The sequence below is a fragment of the Alligator mississippiensis genome, chromosome 4, assembly GCF_030867095.1.
Source record: "Alligator mississippiensis isolate rAllMis1 chromosome 4, rAllMis1, whole genome shotgun sequence".
Classification (NCBI taxonomy): Eukaryota; Metazoa; Chordata; order Crocodylia; family Alligatoridae; genus Alligator; species Alligator mississippiensis.
Genome location: NC_081827.1, coordinates 186,567,919 through 186,591,337, shown reverse-complemented (window position 1 = coordinate 186,591,337; position 23,419 = coordinate 186,567,919). Strand labels below are relative to the sequence as shown.

Genomic DNA, 23,419 nt, shown 5'->3' with positions numbered 1-23,419 from the left:
ATACTCTTTAATGTCTTCATCAGCGACTTGGATGAGGGAGTGAAATGTACTCTGTCCAAGTTTGCAGATGACACAAAGCTATGGGGAGAAGTGGACAGGCCGGAGGGCAGGGAACAGCTGCAAGCAGACCTGGACAGGTTGGACATATGGGCAGAAAACAACAGAATGCAGTTCAACAAGGAGAAATGCAAAGTGCTGCACCTAGGGAGGAAAAATGTCCAGCACACCTACAGCCTAGGGACTGACCTGCTGGGTGGCACGGAAGTGGAAAGGGATCTTGGAGTCCTAGTGGACTCTAAGATGAACATGAGTTGGCAGTGTGACGAAGCCATCAGAAAAACCAATGGCACTTTATCGTGCATCAGCAGATGCATGACAAATAGGTCCAAGGAGGTGATACTTCCCCTCTATAGGGCGCTGGTCAGACCGCAGTTGGAGTACTGCGTGCAATTCTGGGCACCACAATTCAAGAGGGTTGCGGATAACCTGGAGAGGGTCCAGAGAAGGGCCACTTGTATGGTTAAGGGCCTGCAGACCAAGCCCTACAAGGAGAGACTAGAGAAACTGGACCTTTTCAGCCTCCGCAAGAGAAGGTTGAGAGGCGACCTTGTGGCTGCCTATAAGTTCATCACGGGAGCACAGAAGGGAATTGGTGAGGTTTTATTCACCGAGGTGCCCCCGGGGGTTACAAGAAATAATGGCCACAAGCTAGCAGAGAGCAGATTTAGACTGGACATTAGGAAGAACTTTTTCACAGTTCGAGTGGCCAAGGTCTGGAATGGGCTCCCAAGGGAGGTGGTGCTCTCCCCTACCCTGGGGGTCTTCAACAGGAGGTTAGATAAGCATCTAGCTGGGGTCATCTAGACCCAGCACTCTTTCCTGCCTATGCAGGGGTTCGGACTTTATGATCTATTGAGGTCCCTTCCGACCCTAACATCTATGAATCTATGAATCTATGCCACCTCAAGGACAAGAAGTGACAGTGCAAGATGCGCCGCCACTACTTGTCCCTGGGGAACCAAACATTCACACGTCTGGACACGTCCAGTATACCTATATACATGGCTCAAAGGTAGGGAGTGGACACTTTAATTAGAGTGGTTCCCAGAGATCCACTTTAATTAAAATGCTGCAGTAGCACGTGTATTAAGCCCCTGCACATTTAAAAATAGCCATGGGATGCTTTAACTAAAACTCATTTGATGAGCTTTAGTTAAATCATCCCAGCAGCCATTTTTAAACTCACAGGAGATTATACATGTAATGCTGTGGCAATGCTAGAACGCTCTAATTAGAAGTTGGAGCAGACTTGATTAAGTAAGTCTGCTCTGATGCATTCTAATTAGAACACATCGGAGCACATGTATAGGCACCCTAAGTGTTGTGGTTATGTCAGTAAATTAATCTATAAAAAAGGTCTCTGGTTTAAATGTGGCAGATGGGTGAGAAAGATGCTGATTATTAGTTTGGATGGAAAAAAATAGGTCCCTCCACCACAGAAATGATAGATAGAGAAAATCAAGGTGCTTTTGGATGGCATGGATAGACATTCATTTGAAGCACTCCAACTCCCTTTCTAATATGGTGTGGTTTAAATTTGGTACACTTTAGCATTTGGTGGCAATTCTCTCCAGTCAAGGGCTGGAGATCAGATATCCCCACATGCTTCGGCCTCCAGTCTCTGGAACTCACAGGAGAGCACTCATTAGAAGCATACCATACTCAGATGGGTGAGGGGAGGAGGAGGGGAGAAGAATGAGGAGGAGCACTATGGTATGCCCGAGGACTGAGCATACTCCTATCATGCTCTGCTGGAGGATGCAAGCATTGGAGGTGCTCCAAAATGAAACATTTCTAAGTTGCTTTTTTTTTTTTTTTTTTGTCTCTAGGAGTCATTTTTTAAGTGCTTTGTCTAGTGTTCATCCATGAATTAATGGAGGCCGCATGTGCACAGGACATGGTTGTCATGGGTAACTTCAACTACCCAGACATCTCCTGGGAGGAATGCTCAGCCAGCTCAGATCGATCACAATCCTTCCTGACCAGCATGGAAGAGCTTTTTTTGACTCAGGAGGTGCACAGGCCAACTAGAGGCAAAGCAATTCTTGACCTGGTCCTGGCCAAAGGGGATGACCAGGTGACCAACTTAAACATGGAGGGCAGCCTAGGTGATAGTGACCATGAAATCATTAGGTTCATGATTAATTGCAAGGCTGGCAAAACAGATACCAAGCTCAAAGTCTTAGACTTCAAAACCACAAATTTTAATAAGCTCAGGTCACTAGTAGAGAATGCTCTGAGAGAACAAGGACCACAGGTAAAGGAGAGAAAGAAGAATGGTCGTTCCTTAAGGATACAATCCTTAAGGCTCAGAGAACATACATTCCCTTACCGAGAAAAAGTAGCAAAAAGATCAAAAAACCCTCTTGGCTAAGCAGGGAAGTTGCAGCCCTCCTACAGAAAAAGAAAGAGGTGTACAAACAATGGAAGCTTGGGACAGTATGGCAAAGTGGGGCTTGCCGCCTAGCCACAGTGCTAGGTTCCCCGCTTGCCATTGGGCATGCCACCCACCTGACTCGCTTGCCACGCAGTTGTTAATTAAGGTGGCAGGCAGCCCATGTTATGCACTGATGCTGGGGGTACTATCTGCGGCTCCGAACCTTCCCTACACCACAGCCCATGCCTCACTGATGGCATCCAGATATTACAGTGCTCCCGGCTTACAGATGGACCAAGCTTAGGCCACACCGTCAGGCCTCAGTCACACGCACATTCATACCGCCCTCCTCTCACTAAAGCCTCTCATTCCACCCTCTCCCACAGGGTTTCTTTCATACATCAACGACTCATCATGCCTTGCTTCCTCTTGAAGCAGGCCCCTTAGGCCATAGGCTTAGCTAGTCCATCCCTTGGGTGGCAGACTTATAATCTTTTGGGCCTCTACCATGACCCTCACCAGGGTACTGGCCAACCAATTACCCGACTGGGTCTAAGCTTGCTCTAGCCCCTTCCAGGGGCAACTCTACGTATATAAACCTACTGGGCACTCAGTTTTCCTTCCCCCCCACTGGGGCTCTTCATCTCCAGCCCTTTCGGGGGCCATCCCTCACTGGGGCATTCTTATTTCCTTCACTTGGGGCTCCGCACTGGCCCCTTCACTCAGGGATATTCATCTCTGACCCCCTCAGTCAGGGCTACTCACTGCCCCCTTGCTTGGGGCTACTCATTTCTGTCCCCTTCACTTGGGGCTCCACACCGCCCCCTCACCTGGGGCCACGGGGCTTCACTCCCCAGTGGGCTTAGGTGGCCGTAGCAGTGCCTGGCCCCACTCTCCCTCCTCAGGGTGTCTTGGGGTCTTGCACCCCACAGGGCTCAGGTGGCCTCAACCGTGCCTGGCCCCCAACTACCTCCGGTGTTACTTAACCCACCCAAAGTGAGGTTAGGGTTAAGGCACCCCTACCCGCCTTTCACCAGGATGATAACTGGCCTGGCATTTCCTGGGGCTCCGGTGCCACTGGGAGCCCCACCAGGCCACCCACTCCTGGCAGGGTGCAATTTGAGGTCATGCCCAGGACCAGGAGCCTCCAATCCATCCCCTACAGCTCCTACCCTTACCCCCAGGATGTTATGGAGCCTTGCAGCTAGGCAATGTTACTGCCTGCCCTGCCAGCAAGAACCTGATCTGTTTATATGGGCAGCCAGAGATCTAAAATGGTCGCTGCAATCAAGTACCTGTTGGCTGCTTGGCTCCAGTCTTAAAGTGGCAGGCACCAACAGTGCCCTGCCATACACCTTCCCCCTTAAAATGGTACCTGGGGAAGGTTTCCCCTCAGAGCCCTCAGAGCCTGTGAGAGACCACAAGTGGCGAGCACTTACAAAGGTGCTCCACCACAGACAGCCTCTAAGGAAGACTACTTGGCAATGGCCCGCACTTGTAGAAAACAGATTAGGCAAGCTGAGGCAGAAACTGAACTAAAACTAGCTACAAGAATCAAGGACAACAAAAAGTCCTTCTTTAGCTACATAGGGAGTAAAAGGAAAATTAATGGGAGTGTGGGGCCACTGCTCAATGCCTCAGGATACCTGGTCACTACCACTCAGGAAAAAACAGAACTCCTAAATGACTACTTTGCCTCGGTCTTTCACAAGACCAAAGGGAACAACATGCCAGGTAGGGCACAGAACGAGCAGGGTGGGATTGACACTGTTCTCACCATTGCCATAGAACTGGTGCACAATCAATTAAAGAAATTAGACATATGTAAATCAGCAGGACCAGACAAACTCCACCCAAGAGTGCTGCAAGAGTTAGCCGAAGTAATCGCAGAGCCCCTGGCAAAGGTCTTTAAAAAATCATGGGCCTCTGGAGAAATCCCAGAGGACTGGAAGAGGGCCAGTGTTGTGCCCATCTTCAAGAAAGGGAAGCGTGAAGACCTGGGAAACTACAGGCCAATTAGCTTAACTTCTATTTCAGGGAAAATCCTGGAAATATTCATCGAAGAGGTGATATGTGACAAATTTGCAGAAGGAATGATACTGAATGACAGCCAGCATGGCTTTGTCGCGGGCAGGTCTTGTCTGAACAACCTCATTTCTTTCTATGATCAGATGACTCCTCACCTGGATGAGAGAAAAGTGGTTGACATCATCTACTTCACGTTCCAGAAAGCCTTTGACCTGGTATCCCATGAGGTACTGATCAGAAAACTGGAAGATATTGGGCTCAACTGCGGGACTGTCAAGTGGGTGCAAAACTGGTTGTGGGTTAGGACACAGAGAGTCCAAATGAATGGATCAGTGTTTTCCTGGTGAGATGTGGGCAGTGGTGTACCCCAGGGGTTGGTACTTGGCTCAGTGCTGTTCAATATCTTCATCAACGACCTGGATGAGGAGGTGAAAAGCCCATTGGCCAAGTTCGCGGATGACACCAAGATATGGGGTTGTGCAGACACACCTGCAGATAGGCTGTGGGTACAAGCAGACTTAGACAGGTTGGCATGTTGGGCAGAACAGAACCAGATGAAGTTCAACGTAGAGAAATGAAAAGTGCTGCAACTGGGAAGTGTCATAACCAGATGAGTTGAGTGCCCCTGTCACAATAGAACTGCTGAATGACCACAGTTATTAATACCCTTAGTTGGTATTTTACTTTGTGTTTGTGTTGGATGTTGTATCTTAAACACACTTAAGAACTCGAAGGTATCTAATCTGGCATTTGGTCAAGGGGGCACGTGTAAATGGAGAATGACCAAGCGCCAGTCAAATGTAAAACACGAGGGTGAATTATGCTCAGAGTGTGAGGGAGTCATGATGAATGCACGATCAAATAGCCTCAGCAAATCAGGGGTTACATGAGGGGTGTGACCACACGGCCGGCAGTCACAGCCTCCTAAAAGTCAGCAGATACACAGGGCGCATTTTGATTGGCTCTGTAGCTTATAAAAAGGGGCAGAACACAAGCACAAGGGGGATCCACAAGTCAGTTTGGAGAGGCCTGATCACCCTTTCCAGGATCCTGCGTCCACGAAATCCCTTCCCCCCGGATGCCCCCATCATGACCGAGTATATCATTCAAACGTGTTTAGAGCTCTCGAGTCACCAGCGAGTTTAATCTTGAAACTGCTGTAAAGGAAACCACCTAGACGAAAGTGGTGAGTAAAGCATTTATTTGTTATACCGCCTCCTTAATTGTTTTTCTGTCAACGGGAAGAGAGATAAGAGAAGGAGAAACAAGGTCCCGTAACCCTTTCGTCCCCGGCCTGTTCGCGCAGCACCTTTCTGGGTCCAACCACCCACCGTCAGGTTGGTCAGGAAGGAAGAACCCCCAGCACACCTACAGGCTGGGCATCACTAACCTGACCAACACTACAAATGAAAGTGATCTAGGGGTAACAATAGACTCCAGCATGAATATGAGCTGGCAATGTGACACAGTAGCCACTAGGGCTAATAAAACTCTGGCATGCATCAATCGATGCATCTCCAGTAAATCCAAAGAAGTGATCCTTTCAGTTTACTCAACATTGGTGCAGCTGCAGCTGGAGTATTGCATCCAGTGCAGGGCACTGCACTTCAAGAAGGATGTGCTAAAACTTGAGAGAGTCCAGAGAAGAGCCTCCCGTATGTTCAGGGACTTGCATGGCAAGCCATACGAGGAGAGGCTGAGGGATCTTGGACTCTTCAGCCTAAAGAAAAGAAGGCTGAGAGGGGACCTGATTGCGGCTTATTGCTATATCAGATGTGTACATTAGGGGCATGGTGAACAACTGTTCACCAAGGCGCCCTGGGGGAAAACTAGAAACACCAGCCACAAACTCCTGGAAGATAGTTTCAGGCTGAACGTTAGGAAAAACTTCTTTATAACTAGGGTGTCCAGACTATGGAACAAGCTCCCCCTAGAGATGGTGCAGTCATCTACCCTAGAGGTCTTCAAGAGAAGACTGGACAGTCACCTGGCTGGGGTTGTTTGACCCCAGATGTCTTTCCTGCTCATGCAGGGGGCTGGACCTGATGATCCTTCGGGGTCCCTTCCCGCCCTATGATTCTATTTTTGAAGTTTTTCTTTGGCCATAAACATCTGCACCTTAGCTTTTTTTAGAGCACTTCAGAGGCACTTGGAGCGCTTCAAATACAATGTCCATCGATGGCCTGAATCTACTATAGATGCTTGGAATGGTCTTATGTGTTTTTCTCAAATCAAACAAACTTCAGGTTATCCATGGGCAAGTTATGCCTCCCACATACAAATAACAAATTCCAGCATGCTCTTGCTGGAATACAACACCAGAGGTGCAAACCTCTGACAAATAATAGTAGCAGCTGTTATAATAAAGCCACACACAGTTGAAGACAACAGAGAAAGATAAATGGAGTTACAGAGGTGATTTTTCTCAATTGTAAGCTTTTCTTTATCCACTGGATTCAAAATAATACAATTTGGATTAGGAAGGACATGATACAAATGAGGATTTAGGGCCTAATCCAAAATCCATTAAAGTTAATAGAAAGGCACTTGATGACTTCAATAGGCTTTAACCCATGCATATAGTTTCTACAGACATCAGGCCATGTGGCAATAGGGGCTGTCAAGGGCTCTAACCTCCCTAACCTTTAATTCTCTAACCTCCCTTCTTAACCTAAAAGAGATCTGTGATAGATGATTTCATGTGCTAGATGACAAAAAAAGGTAATGTAATGGCTGTTAGAGCAGCACTGAGAATGCCAAGTACAATTCACACTAATATGCTTGAAACAGAATCTGGGTGAAGTGCTAGTTATACACCAAAAAGTAGCTATGTGGTGTTTTTTGATAGATCATTATCCCCCATCGTAGGTGTGCGGGCCGGGAGAGGTCCGAGGCTTTCGGGGGCGCGCGGCGGGCTGTGGCCAGCAGCCCTGGCACATGGGTCAGGGAATTCGGCACGGCGGACTAGAATTAGGCACGCTTAGAGGTTGATTAAAGATTATTTTACTTACACCGTAGTTGGTCGCGGTGCAGGCAGGAAAACTTGCTTGTGTTGCAGTTACAGATAGGAAAGAAGAAGAGTGGACTAGAGTTCTAAGCGAACTCTGGTCCAAGGCCGGCTGAGAGCTCTAGAACTGTGAGCCCGTCGAATCAACCGGATGAAATAACTCGAGAAGAGCTCTGGATACCACGATGAGAGTCCGAAAGGTGACTCTCCACGAAAGCGCGCAGGGAAGGGTACGCCGAGGGATCAGGCGGCGACGGGGAGAGGCTAGAGGTTGATCAGGCCCCTGTATCCTGCTTAAGGCATACGCTGGGTTCGTTAAGCTCCACAGCGCGCTTAGAGTTCTTCACGAGATGTGAAGTCCTAATTTTCCTCCTCCAACTTGGGCGGAAACCGCTCAAGCCTCTTATACGGCTAGCAAGCCAATTGCTAGCCACCACGTGGGAAAAATTTAGAAACAGCCAATAGTGGGACACAAATTTACATATGGGTGGCGGGAACTCCTTTGCACCGGGGCTGTCTCTATGCAACTGAGAATTGCACCGTGCAAATAAAGCTCCTCGTGGCGGGAAATAATTCTGCAGTGCCGAAGCACACACACAATCATACCCTTTGGGTCATGACAGTAGGGAACATTATCTACCAATGAGGAAACTACATTTTCCATCACATTCTTGTGCGTTGTCCTAACACAACCATTTCAGATTTGGAGACACACTGCACCTACAAATGAATAGCACTACCAAGGGGACACATAGGGTCCCCCATTATTAGGATGACCCTCCATCCTGGTTGGAAATCTGGGACATTGCCTCTCTCTCCCTCCCTCACTCCCAAGTTAGTGGTGCGCTGCAACAGGCAGGCAGGCCAGCCGTGGTGTCTGCTTGGCTAACTTCCTGGGGCACCATGCTGCTTCCCTTTCCCACTGGACTATGTGCTGTATCTGGGATGCTCATTTTAATCTGTGTCCTGTGCCCAGTACCAGCCTCCAAAATCTGGGACTGTCCTGGAAAAAAATGGAACAGATGGTCACCCTACCCATTATACCACCATATTTATGACAGACCTCAAAGTCTGCTTTCTCCACAGCTGCCCTCTCCTCCTGGTATACCTGGGGTATGTAGATGACATCTTTCACCATGTGGACATATAGAACACATCCTGCCCACATTAATGCTGCTTACATTTAGCATTACAGATATAGGCTAATTTGGGTTGTGGTTATGATCAAGACAAGGAGGAGAATTGTATTTGGGAAAGATGCATTATTTTTAAATCATTCTGCTAGCTACATGTGCATGCTTTGCTCCATGTGATAGGAAAGGCAGAACAGGGTGTATCTTTCTCCTGCTTAATTTGCTTTCTGAGAACAGTTTTCTAAATTTCTTTCTCCCCTTTGCATACACTAGAATGCCCTGGCCCTATAAGCCTCCCTGCTTGCTTTTCAGCATAAGCATGTTATCAAACAGTTGAAGCATTTGCATACCATGTATCAGATAAACATAGAGCTTAGAAAAGAGTGGAATCAAGAAAAGCTTTAGAAAATATTTCCTGGATCATTTCCTAACTGGGAAAAAATATTTGGAGGAAAGTGATGGCAGACGCTTTGGAACTAATGAAAAACATATATTTCAAGCAAAATCATAATGCAGTCAGCAACCCTGGGCTGGAATCTACATCTGTCATTTTAGGACAAGTAAATAACAAAAGCCAAACAACAGATCTCTTCAGAGGATATAGCAACAATATATACAAATATAAAATGTTTGGGTTTGGTTCACTGTACAGAAACTAGTGAAGGTCAAACACAGACCATCCCTAGTTTGATCTGCATGGTTAGATATTATCCTCCCTCATGATAAACAACAATGCTCATTTCAGGAACTGCAAACAATTTATTCTGGAGTAAGAATAGCATTAGATCCAGCAGGCTGCACAAAATATGCCTGCTCGAGGAAGACAGGCCCTGTCCTGATCTTGTTCACTTCCATGTATCAGAGGTGAATTGCTTAACATTTTGATGGGGAAGAAACCTTCTAGACTTTATTACGCTGATTCACTGGTAGCGTCAGTGCTGTGAGTGACCCAGGCTTCTGAGATCTGTTAAGAAAGTATTGTCTGTATATGTATATATAAAGAGAGAGAGAGTAGAGTTGGAGTGTTGTAGCTATAATGATCCAGGAAATATGTGAGGGAGGGTTTTTTTTGTGATATTCTTTTTATTGGACCCAACTGTACAGCCGAGAGAAATCTAAGACAAACTGTTGGACCCTTCCTATAAATGTAAACAGTTACTTCTTGGTAAAGTGCCTTTAGATAGTGCTCAAGAATATGCAACTGAGAAGCTGGGTTTTATAGGGCCAGTACATCTATCACAGATCTCTCTTAGGTTAAGAAGGGAGTTAAGCAAGTCTGCGTCTTCGCTTCAACACTCTTCTTAATATTCCTTACTGCAAGGCTACATCTCACCATCAACAAGCTTCCAGTTGGAATGGAGCTAAATTACTGAATGGCTGGTAAGCTGTTTAATATCAGCCGACTCCAAGCCAAAGCTAAGACCACCCTGACCTCAGTCATCAAGCTGCAGTATGCTGTAGTGCATGCTTACCCAGAAGCAGACCTTCAGGTAATTGTCGACATCTTCATCAAGGCATACACAAAAATGTGACTTATGCTTAACATTCAGAAGACTGAGGTACTTATCAACTAGCTCTTAATGAGCAATCCCTAGCTCTGGTAATTCAGATTTACAGTGAGGCTCTGGAGAACGTTGAGTATTTCCCATACCTCGGAAACCATCTCTCACAGAAAGCTGACATTGGTGAAGAAATCCAACTTCACCTCAAATATGCAAGTGAAGCTTTCAGATTCCTGAGCAAACAGGTGTTCAAAGATCATGGCATCAGATTTGAAACCAAGCTCATGGTTTATCAAGCAATTTTGATCCTACCTTATTGTAGACACGGACAACATACAGGAGACACCTCAAGTTGCTGGAGAAAACCATCAACACTGCCTATGGAAGATCCTTTGAATCCAGTGGAAAGACAAATGAACCAACATCAGTGTCCTCTCACAAGCAAACACTTGGAGCATCAAGGCAATGATCATTCAACATCAACTTTTCTGGACTGGCCATGTCATCCAGATGTCTGACTCCAGGCTCCTAAAGCAAGTTTTATTCTCCCAGGTTAGCCAAGGCATACGCTCAAGAGCAGAGCAGAGAAAGCACTTCAAGCATGTCCTCAAGGCCAACTTAAAAAAATGCAACATCAACTTGTAGGAGGCTATCACCCAGGATTGCCCCAAATGGAGGAAGAGTTTGCTGCATCACTCTGAGTACTTTGAAACCTCACAACAACAACATGAAATGGAAAAGCAGGAGTGACACCAACAACATGTTGTGGGCTGAACCAGGAATCCAGAACCATCCACCCGGCACAGAAATATATGCTTGAGTTGCAACAGAACCTGTCGATCAGGTTCTGGCCTTGTCTGGACTGGTCTTGTCTAGACCCACAGATAAAACAATCATGGAAGACAATCATCCTCGACTGTGAGGGGTTGCTGACAATGATGACATCTTAATGTTTTCTCTGCAGATGGCTTCCTCTGTGCAGCTTTTTATATTGACTCCTAACACAGTATCAGAAGTAAAAGCTTTCACTCCTCTAGTTTTTCCTTCTGGATGACCAGAGGCTTCCCCTTTAACAACACCTCAGTCTCTGCAGTGATGGCGGTGCATGGGATATTCATGAAAATGGAAACTTCTTCAGTCTCATGGACAACTATTTATCTACATATACCCTGAGAGTTCTCTGGTAACAGTGCGCCATAGAGACCTCCCTTGCCTGTAGGTGAAAATGGCTTTATTGCTTGCCCTTCCCCCTCATCCCTGCATGGAGATTCCTGGAGACCTCCTGCTGTCTCCGTAGATAATGATGACTAGTGGAGAGGCTCTCTTTGCTGACATTATATGGACAGCCTGGGGTTGAGTGGATCTCCATGAAAAGCCACATTAGATATATTCATTCAGAAGGACAAAAAAATCTTTTTCACAAACAATGGCATTACTTTTTAGAAATTCAATTTATCCTAATCAGGGAATAATAAGTAACATTAATTCCTTTTGGCATGGAGCCACAGCTCACCATTCTACTCTGATACAATTCCTGTCAGCTTCCCAGTGCCTTGTATGCTGCTACCTGAGGGAAGAATATAGCTCTGATGCAAGTATAGACTATTGACTTAAACTGAAAAACAAAGAAAGCCTCTTTTTTTATTCACACACAGAAATATGATGAATAAATCCTAAATAATCTATCCCACTGAACATTTAAAAAAAATGATATAACCTTGGAGCTTTGTTCCAAAGGGGAGAAAGGCCACTTGGGTGGAATAGCTTCAGATTACAAATTTATCTAAAGCCCAAATTTAAAGGGGCAATACTTTCATTCAAATGAAACACTGCACCTGTGAACAGGTTGACATTTTAGAAATTGGTTGAGGATAAGCCCCACCCTCAACAGGGCCATGATCCCTCTCTGTAAGAAGATGTTTATTGTGATCTTACTTCTGAAGAATAGTTTTGATCATGAATGAGAGGGACTTCTGAGATTCAGTATCAGGCAGAAAAGAAACTGACAGTGGACAACATGTTACATTCTTATAGGAACTTTATTCCACAAGTCAAAAAGGTCAAAGCTCCATCCAAGCATAGTAGCCCATTGGGCTAGCATGGTAAAGGCGTAACAGGTTCTGGGTCAGCTGCAGCACCCTTTGGTAGAAGCCTGAGGTGAAGCTTAAACTCACATCTCTGGAACAGAGCAAGACACCATAAGTGCTTTATCACTACACCCCTTCTCACCTTACTGAAATCAATGAATTTACTTATAGAAAAAAGCAATTTGCCTCTTAGTATGAACAAAGGGATCACAATTCAGCCCAAAGCCAAAAGGACTCCCCAATGAAAGATGTAAGACTGTTCCAATTGAAGACGTAAGACTCTTTCCCACATTAAAAATTGGATTATGTAGTCTAGAGCAAAACCAAAACAGTGCTTCTCTTTTCTGTCATACTGAGAATTTACTACCTTCTAGAACTGTCATTCTTCTGAGACATAGACTATACAAGAAACAAAAGAGTGTGGCAAAAACAAGTCCTAATTTTGTGATCTGCTGCATGGAGGATAAATGAAGGTGGCTAAGATCCATTGTCCACCCAAGGACTTTCAGAATTACTTCCTGTAACATCAGTGTTTGATACAAGATGAGAACATCTTAGGTCTTGTCAGTGGATTGGTTACATTAGAACAATATTTTTGTTAATTGAATGGTAACACACTAAAGGCGGTAGGTGAAATTCTGGCTCCTTTGACTTCAATAGAGCTAGATTTTCACAGTGGTCTTTTTAGGATGAATGTGGGGTTTTTTGTTGCTCTGCAGTGCTGATTCAGATATATTTTCTTTCTCAGACTTTGGTATTGAATTTGTCACAAGGCACACAGCTCATAGAGAGGGCCTGTGTGTATTTTTGATGCCCCAGGAGCAATCCAGGGAAGGAATTCTGGCTCAAGAAACCAGTTTTCTTCTAGTTTCCCCTTGCTCTATGGGTGCAGTAATTTGTGCTAGTCTAGACCAGCACTAAATTGCTACCTCCCACATCCTGGCCACAGAGTAGTAGTAGTAGCTCTCTCTATTCCCTGTCCCATACCTCCTTTGGGAAGGAATAAGTGAGCACATAAATGAGCTGGTCTAGTGGTTCAACAGCTACTCTGAGGTATGGGAGACCTCAGGGTTTGAGTCCCTGTGTAAGTTTAATAAAGTCAGTTAGGGAAGAAGTTTTCCAAGGAATAAACAACATATGCAGCATCTCTGGACTTTCAATGAGAGTAGCCAACCCCTTGAACTGCAAACCATGCATCAGTGAAATTCCCTACTACTCAAGGAAACTGGGAAGGTGAATACTTTACAGGGGGTGATGTGCACAGATATTATAACAGAGAACATAGAGGGAAAGGTACAACCCCCTGAAGTTGCCTGTATAAGGGTCTATAGGTGACTCCCTCTCACTACTTCATACAGCCCTGTCTCCCAAGACATGTTTTAGATCTTTGCTTTAGTACTGGTCAAATAATTTATTGGGATTTTTACTGCCCTGTTCTAGCAAGATGAAAAAGGCATCTTTGAAAAACTTGGACCTGACTCAAGATTATTGAATCATGTCTCATAAGGTTTCCGCTCTGTAGTGTACTAAGTAGCATTAGCCATTGCTCTCAGCTTCTGTCTGCAGAACATAACAGCATGTTTCAATGCTGTGTTTAGCTTTCTCGCCCCACAAATGAGGTGGGAATGGGAAGAAGCATTTGACTTAAAACATACTCTACCACTGTCCACAGTGTGACAATGAATACAGTTAGGATTTGTCTTTACTCTGAACTGATTGTTTCTATCTGGAATGTGTCCCTTTGTTATTGATCAGCTGGCAGATAGAAAGTTTCCTGGCACTTTCTTCTGAGGATGGAAGCGTCTCTGCAGAAAGAGAGGGACTTGCTGAAGTTGCTGGGTGAGGCAGTCATGAGACTCTATCAGTATAACTGAAGACTATCGTGAATAAAAATCCCTTTGCCTGCATTGCTAGATTGGTTGTGGCACTTTTGCAGTGAAGCTATAAACCCCTTTTTGGAAAACTTTTAACATGATTATTAACATAATAAAACCAGTAATATGGAAATTAAAAACCTTACCTACTCTCCTTCAATTAACACAGTACTTGGTAAAATAGCTTTAATATTAAAACCATATTAAGACAAATTTTGTCATAAAAACACTACATATTAAATTACAAGTGAAATATGTTTTAAATAGAACTGCTATCAAAATATAATGCAGACCATATGGGTTTTGCCAGCACCATTACACCATTTGTCTGTAAAGCTGTAACTTAGCTGTTTTCACTGCTGTTCTGTCTTCTTTTGCTATTGCCAATCTTAAAAAAAAATCTTGCCCATATTTTTAATTTCTCTATGATTGACTGTTTCTAATGCTGCTCTATACTAAACCATTGTTTTAAATGTCATAAAAATAATCCTAGTTGGGATGTTAGTGAATGATTTCCATGGAGTGCCTGTGATCTTCAAAAAACCCCCACCAAAACTTCCAAGACAATGTGATACATCAATAATGTATTGTTTTGGTTACAGTGGGCATGTCTACATGTGAGCTTTAATGCGCAGTAGCCTATTTTACTGCACATTAAAACTGCGCATAAAAAAACCTGCACTATTATGCTAATGCTCAGTAAAATAGGCTACTGTACATTGTCACCTGAAAAGCATGCACTTGTGCTATGCTATTACAGGTTAGTGCATCCGAATATGCATTAATTTAGTACCTCACATTGGAGGTACTAACTTTAATGTGCATTAGGAAAAGTGCATTGATCCACATGTAGATGAGCCCAGTAAGTCATAAATTGAAATCACAGAATCATAGAGAGGTAGGGCTGGAAGGAATTCCCATTGGCCATCTTATCCAACCCCCTACTTGAGGCAGAATCATTTCCTCCCAGCCCGACGTGGCAACCAGCAAAGCCCAGATGCCTACAGAGTTGTTGGCTATTTGTGTTGAATTCATATTTATGGCAATCACATTTGTATATAAGGTTATAACAGAGCTTAGATATATGCAATTATCATTTTGTTTATTAATTCAAACAGACATAATAAACCATTCATTTTGTTTATTAATTAATGAATGCATAGTTGCGTTGAGGCAGTTCCAAGAGGCCTAGCAGAGCTTACAACTAGCAGAACCTAGTTGAGGATGGTGAAGAAACACATGAACAGACAGTAGATAGACAAGGAGTGGGAAAATAGAATGCCCATTAGAGGCAAACAGAACTCACAGATAGTGAAATCATTTGACCAGCACAATGGACAGGGACCATGGAAAAGCCAGGATGTGAAGCCGGGGGGGAGGGGAGGGTCCTTTATTTCTAGTCTAACAGAAAATTCATCAAATTGTTTCTAATGGGTATTATATTCTACTTAATAAGTGTGCACGTAATCCTGAAGTGCTTACTCAGCTCTTATTCAGGCAAAACTCCCACTGAAGCCAATAGGTATCTTTCTTCATTTGCAACTCAAAAAGGGCTCTAGAACTTAACCTCATCTCAATAATGCACAGTACTGGCTGAATATGCAAATTTAGCATAGATGAAAGGGACAAAAGAGTTTGACACAAAAGTTAAATTGTTTCTCCTTTGTACAGTAATTGAGAAGTGAATTTTGGCCCATCATCTGCTGATTTGGGGCTGTGGACATCATTTTCAAATGGTTGCTGGCAGTGCTTCTGGCAATTGTGGTCTACACTTAGCCCATAACTATAGCCTAAGCTTCTTCTTAGGTATCTGCTATATGGCTCATTTTGGCTGTGTAGTCCCTAACTAGCTTTCTAGTCATTTCTTTACCATTATGGAAGGCAGTGAAGTAACAGCTAGATTCTGTTCAGTTCTCAATATTACTATCCAAGAAAGGGAATTAACACAGGGAGCCCAGTGCTGTCATCACTTACCTACCTCTTCAATGAGAAGCCATAACCAGGGCAGGAGTAAGGCAATCTAGTTGTTGCAACCATATAGGACTGTAGCGGTGGAACCCCAAGAGTGAGCAAACCCCACAGGGAGGAGCCCCATTAGGTAAGGTGGGTGGCTGCAGTCTAACTGGCAATAGCCTGGTAGGGGTTAGAGACAGAATTGACTCACCTGCAGGTTCAGAAAAGTCAGAGCTGGAATAGTGCATTGCACCACTGCAGCACTTTATCAGTGCGTGCTCCCTGCAGCTCTGGGGATGCTCTTGTACTGACATCCAATTATTGCGATGTGTCAGTGATACAAAACTGGAAGCAGAGCCAGAAGGGGTGGGGGAAGAGTTGGGTGCAGCTTGGGGGAATGTAGAATCCAACTAAGTGCAGGGTTGTCTCCACAGTGTGAAGACCAGGAGGGGCTTCTAACATCTTCTCAAAGTAGGACTTCATGGGTAGGGAAGACCGGTAAGAGGGGAAGGTGCTTTACCAGAGGGAGCGATTGGAGAAGGACTAATTGCTGGCACCTGAGGGTTTGGGTCCAGCTCTAGGACTGTAGTGGACATTTTCTTTTTTGCTTTCATTTTCAGCTGCTCACTGTTCTTTTGAGTTCGGTTTCCTTTAAGGATATGTTTCCTTTTCCTTTTGAGCCTTGGCACAAAAAGGTGCTGTAGCAGACAGGATAACCCTAGTTAAGAGAAAGGGTCTTGACCCAGGGGGTCCGGAATTGTCTAAGGTCATACAGCAAGACAGTGTCATGGCTGGGAATAGATCCTAAGGTACTGTACTTGTGGTCAAATCACCAGACCACCAGAAGAGAGATTCTTAAATGTGGCATGAAGACTAATGATGGTCTGAAGAGCGTTGTTGGTGGTCCTCAGAATGCTGGCAGACCACATAATTCTGGCTCTGCTCTTTGTTTCCAGCTATTGACAGCATTAAACACAGTTAAACACATACACAACTTACTGCCGGCCTAATATTACTGTTTCATACAGGTAATTGCTGTCATTACTGCATAGCTGACATGACCATGTACAGAAGGAGAGATCGCCCATACCATCACAGATGCAGGGGCCAATGGCTGTTGTGATAATTTATGGAAGGGAAGACCATGAAGAGGCCAAATCTATCAAGATGTCCACCATATGAAAAGCTCGGGAATCCTTTTATCCTGCTTTTGATGAAACTCTGGAGCTCCTCAGAGGGTCTTTAATCAGCAGAGCTCCACTGACTTTCACAGCACTGTACCAAGATACACCAGCAAGGCACTCCTGTCTACAGGACAGTTTTCTAGATGTATCTAATCTCTACTGAAGAAACAGTTTCCCTGGAGATCATAGTTTCAGTGTTTGGGGTATGTTTTCTGCATGATACATAGTGTGGCTGTTTATATTGCATCCTTATATGAACTCAAACATTCACATTCCATGCTAATGTAGCGACCAAATGGTACCAAGTGCCATTTCTAAAACTATTACATCAGTAAAAGAGTTCTAGGAGTTTTCATCACTGATTTGTTCCAGCTATTTTTTCATATGGCTGATATTAGCAGGAACATCAATCAAGAACAAACAATCCCCATTTACAATGTGTTAAAATAATTTGAATGATATTTTACTGGTTAGTTACCTTAATTTCTGTCTTATAAAGGACAAAGGTGGAATGAACAAAAGTGTTTTTATATTCTAATCCTTGTAAAGAAAAAGAAAAAAGTACACTATTTTGGTTCAATCAATGACGGCAATTGGTATGGATGCAGAAGCTTTCAAATATCCTCAAATACTTGTTTGATATCTTACCTCTTTCAAGACAGAGGGTAACATATTTATAATCACTGTTTTAGTTTGTTCAAAACCAACTAAATGTCGTGGGAGCTTAAGTCGCATTTTCAAAATTAGGTAGGCACTTAGGGATAGTTTTTAAAGGTATTCAAGAACTTAGAAGATACAGATAGTCACACAGAGGTTTTAAAACAGCTTAAATCATCTTTAAGTGCCTAAATACTTTTGGGTGCCTAAATAGCTTTTGGAAAGTTGCATGTACATCATTTTAGAAAGTAGATGTCTATGTCACTTAGGCACTTAAAAAAAAATTAAACACAAATATGAGGATTATTGAAATTATCTTTCACTATTTTGCCTGTGTGCTAACCTTGTTTTTCATGCAATGGAGCAAGAACAGGATTGCAGACAACATCACACATTTCTATGAAAAGAGATTTGCAAAAGAAAAAGCTATAAGGATTGTCATATTAAAGAAAAAGCAAAACGTATTTCAAATATCTTATGATACTGCTGCAATATGTAACCAAATTTGAAAAAAACCACAGTGAGGGTTCTATCTACTACCTCTTTTCTGTCTTTTGCAACTGTTTCTTCAATAAAACTGATTCAGTAAGGAACACCATGGTTGTTTTCCATTTATTACTCAGTATAAAACCACAGAAAATTTTATTTGGTTAAAAAAACCCTCCCCAAACCTTCCAGATTAAAGGACGGATTATTAAAATGCACACTGTGTGTCCTAAAATTCAAACAAGCAAAGTTTTATTTTTAAATGTGAAAAAACACTGCATTTCCTGTGTTTTCCCCTTCAGATAACTGTGAAAAACAGTTCAGGCCAACTCTGGGTGCTGGGGAAACACTTCAAACAGAAATCCCACTTAAGAGAGCTTTTAGGGATGTAGCCAAAAAGGTGATCAGAGAGGAACTTTTTTGAAGAGCTCATGTAAAAGTGTGGGATGGAGACAGCCTTCGATATGTGACATCACCCTGGAAGAAGAGCCAGAAGAAACAACGTAGCATGAGTCTGTTTTTCATTTACAGTTGAGTCACTCAGCGAGGAGGCCTTAAGTGTAATACTGGAGACAATCCAGTTCGGAGCTGCATCCTCCACCTAAAGGCAGCTCACTTCTCTGCTGCTCCAGTTTCTCTGCAAGAACTGCAAGAGGATTTTTACCATTCACAACCCCAATTCCTCCCACTGGGGAGAAAAACATCTGAGAGAAGGGGAGACTAAACAAAAAGAAGAGATGATTCAAAGGTGCAAATGATTTGGTGTGAAAAGTCCTGGAATTATTAACACTTCAGATTACTCAGGGGTAAGTGTTTTTTTAAGTACATTAGAGCTGTTATGGCTGAGTTAACCTTACTTCACATCATTGCTGCTGTACTGGAAGTTCTCTCTCCTGTCAATTCAAGTTGCATGTTGTTTCCTTTGCAGAATTTGGTTTGTTTTAGACAAAACTTTTCTTCTTTTTTGTTAGATCAAGTAACCACACACAGCCTGAGTGCAATGGCTCTGACTCAGTATCTGCCAGGATGCATCTTATCCCATACTTTCAATGGGATCTGAGCAACAGACACTCCCCAGCCTTATTTATTTGCAGGGGCTTTGGCTCATACCCGAGCAGATAAAAAATTTGCAAACCAGTAACATAGAGGAAGCCAGTAGCAGAGTGAGAGTAAATTTAATCCCATTGTTGTCGGGAACCGTAAATGAAAAGCAGTCCAAAGCCATAAATGAGGTTTTATTTAGATTGCTGGCTGCTGAGTTTTTTTTCCTTTGCTGCCTTAGTTTTATACTGTACACATAAGAAACATTGCAGCTGCCCCATCTGAGGAGAAGCAGGACCAAAGCTATGGAAGAGCCAGTCCCCAGGAGGGGCTGAGGCAGGGTGGGGCCGAGGCAGAGTTAGTGCCTGTGGTGGGGTTGAGGAGAGGAAGGAGCTGGCTGGCAAAGTGTTATGAAGGCCACCTCCTCCCCCTTCGGGCTTCTTTGCCAATCAGCAGCGAAGGGCAGAGCTGCCAAGAAATGCCTATGACATTGACTCTTCATGATCTTTATAAGTTTTTAAGGACAGGTTACACAAACACGTGTCTGGAAAGGTTTAGGCAGGGATGATCCTGCCTTGAGCAAGGCGGGGTTGACTAGATGGACTCCTGCAGTCCCTATCAGCCCCCATATTCCTATGAATCACGATTCTAATTCAGGGGGACAGGGATGGGTGGTGCTATTGGATGATGCCAAGTCCTGGTAAATGTATCTAAGAAGGTGGCACAGAAAGGCTAATCAAGCTGGTGAAATGATTTGCTGTCTCTCTGTCCTGTCCATGAATCAACACTTAGTTATGTGAATGCCTTTGATTTCGAGTTGGTTGGGCAGGGCACTGGGATAAAAGGTCCAAAGCAGTCTCCCCAAGGGAAAAAAAACTGCTCCGATAGGAATTTGGCTCCTTTGGAAATACTCTCCTGTCAGGACCGTTTTTTTCTCCCACTCTAGGGTAAGAAGGAAACCAACAAGTCTCTGCTCCTTATAGGGTGGATATAAAGGGCTCTATAGCCACACCCAGCTACAGAACTACCCCTGCCTCTTCCCACTCTCTCACAGCCACTCATGAACCTGGTATCTCAACTGCAGGCACTTATCTCTCTACTTAACAGTTTGCTGCCCTAGTGAACAGCATGGAATTGCCTTTGATTCCCTCATAATTCATTTGAGCTAGAAAATTGCAGTTCAGATGATTTAATATTTTGTGTGTTGAGGAAAGTTAGCTCCCCTTTACTTGCCACTTGGGCAAGTAAAAGGCATACTTCACAGTGATCCATGGCCTTCCAAATACACACTGCTGTACTGGGATGGGATTTATGTGCATTGGGCTGCAATGCCCTGTTTCTCTACGGCAGGGGTAGGCAGTGTTTTTTGGGCGGAGTGCCGAAAAAACCAAAATTTCTACCTTGGAAGGTGCCGGAGTGCCGACATACCAGAGCCTGGAGCAGTTGTTTGCAGCCTCCTGGCTGCAGCCGGCCCATGGAGCCCGGTCTGCTTGCAGCAGGGCTTACAGCCTCCCAGCTGCCTGCTGGGAGAAGCCTGAGCTCTGTGGCTGGCAGCAGCTGCTTAGAGCTCGGGTTGGTGGTAGTGTGCTAAGCAAAATGGCCTTGCATGCCATGATCAGCACACGTGCCGGGGATTGCTGACCCCTGCGAATCAGAGACCCTTTAATCTCTCCAAATTGAACCAGAACGCCCCGAATCAATTCAGAAAGATTCAGCCATTCAGACATAGATACAGCTTTAAATGTTTTTTCTACATACCTCAAGGTACTAGGTGGCTCGTGAACACTGTGACGCTGTGGTGCATGGAGCTGGGGCGCATGGAGCATCCCACAGAAGTGTGGGGGGCTCCCTAGCGTGCTTGGCAGCAGACCCAGAAGTGGATCAGAAGCACGTCCAGTCCACTTCTGGTTCTTCTGGAAAGTGCGCTGTGGGGCCCCCCTGTGAACCCTTGGTTTGGTGAGTGGTGCCTTCTGGGTCTCGGGGTGCACCTGGGTTCCCCCTGCGGCCAATCACTAAGCCGGAGAGGTGCAGGGGGTCCCCCAGTGCGCTCCCCGATGGACCTGGAAGTGGACCGGAACTACTTCCGATCCACTTCCAGGCTTGCTGCTGAGCACATAGAGGGCCCCTCCGTACTCCTGTGGGATGTTCCATCCATCTCAGCATTGCAGTGATCATGAGCTGCGCTGGTACCTCAAGGTATGTAAAAAAAATATTTAAAGCTGTGTCTATGTCTGAATCACTGATTCTCCGACTCAGCATTGAATTTTCAGATTCAGATTCGGCCGAATCGAATCAGGGACAGTGATCTGAATCAATTAATCGAATCACTGTCCCTGATTTGAACCGAATTTGAATCGAATAGGGCCCGCTTTGCACACCCCTAATGGGCATACTGAAAAGAGACTGAAGTATCCTAGCAAGACAGTGTCAAAACTCCTGTAACCATTAGAAAAGCTTATAGAAGAAATGTAACTGCATATGTTTTCAAGGGGGATATATACAGATATATATAATGTGGTTTTTTTGTTTTTTTTGCTGTGACTAACTGTAGAGCAAGCCATGCCAAACTCCCCCTCTTTTGCTCTAGTAGCACTCCCTTCCTGACCATATCCCTGGGTGAGAAATATGTTCCTGGCCAAAACTGGTTCCTTACCATATATGTGGTCCAAGAATACTCCTGACCAAATTGGAGATGGCCAAACTCAGACTCATTCCAGTGGCTGTAATGGGAGAACTGTTTGGAAGAGAAACTCTCTTGATTCATTTGTGGCTCTTTTGCTATGGTGATTCATGTAAACTCTCTAAGGAGTGTACTTTTAAAAAAAATTCACATATTTTCCTTTAAAAGAAAATCCCCATTGTGGCAAGAGAGCTGCTTCATTTGAACAGGCCACTCAGGAAGCTTTTGGGAGAGCACAGCGTTAAACTTGGGCTCTTCATCTCCCATTTTACCTCCACCCCCACCTTCCCCACCCCTCCTGATACTCTTTGGGGCTCACCCTTTGAGGTCAGTTGCTCCAATATGAGTAATTGTGGTTCAAATAGCATGGAGAACATGGTCTTCTCTGTTTTGCGCTCTTATATAGTCTTTTCAACCAGTTCTTTAAAATAAAATAAAAATATGCATGTAGTGAGACATAGTGAGAACAAAAAACGAATGTCTCTGGCTCTTACACAAAGAGATTATCAGGTTAAAACTCAGGGACCTGAACTTGCTGCCTCTGGTCTTAGAGGCAATACTTTCATTGAATTCCCAGTCATGTGCATTGGGTCTTTGCCATGCCCGCTCCCCAACAAAAAATTAAAAGCATCCTGAATGTACCTATTTGCTTCTTATAATTTAAGCTTATTCATTTTGACACGTCTATCTGAGAAGAAAAAGTGCTCTCCATGAGAGCCCAAGATACCACTAGCACATAAATAGTATTTCCATCTCATCTATCTTGAATATCACACTATCATTTTTTTTCACTGGTTACATGCAGATTTACATGTCAGTATGACTTATGTTTATTCTCTTTGTTAAATGTGCGTAATACTGTTTGGCCCCTGATGGTATTGTATGCCTGTTTTCTCCAGTGAATCAGAAGTCAAGCTTCACCGTTTCACACATCCATCATTTTTTCCACATTTCAATCATCTGTGTTCCACATTAAGAAGCGGAGTAGCATGGGTGGAGGGTGGTTGGTAGAGCAGGTTACTATGTATGAAAGAGTCATTGAGGTCTGAGGGAGTGTCTTCATATTTTCAACAAATACCCTTTTTTCTCTTACTAACTGCTCTATTTATGTCCCAGACATAAGAAGAACATAACCAGATTGTAAGACAACTCTAGGATTTTATAGAGAAACTCCCCCCATCAGATTATTATTAACTACCCACCAACTCTTACATCTATTTTGTTGTTCTAGCTTTGATTTCCTTATATTTTCCTTTAATAGTAGCAAGAAGGGCAAAGGAATCTGCTCTAAGCAGCAGTATGTGAGAAAGGAAAATGTTGTGAGGTTAAGTTAGGAGGAGAGAAAAGGAA

At 44.1% G+C, this 23,419-nt stretch overlaps 1 protein-coding gene across 7 annotated transcripts in view; it reads left to right on the top strand.

Moving 5' to 3' along the window:
• The first annotated feature begins 18,867 nt into the window (after window positions 1-18,867).
• The window catches only part of COL6A3 (collagen type VI alpha 3 chain), a 123,205-nt gene continuing 118,653 nt past the window's right edge, over window positions 18,868-23,419 (top strand). For 3 of the 7 annotated variants that reach the window (XM_014594263.3, XM_014594262.3, XM_014594260.3), the window contains exon 1: window positions 18,869-19,154. The gene's annotated coding sequence lies outside the window, so the exon portion shown is untranslated. Of the gene's footprint in view, window positions 19,155-23,419 lie in introns of all 7 variants that reach the window. The other 4 variants (XM_014594261.3, XM_019492005.2, XM_014594264.3 and 1 more) reach the window with 3 other exon arrangements.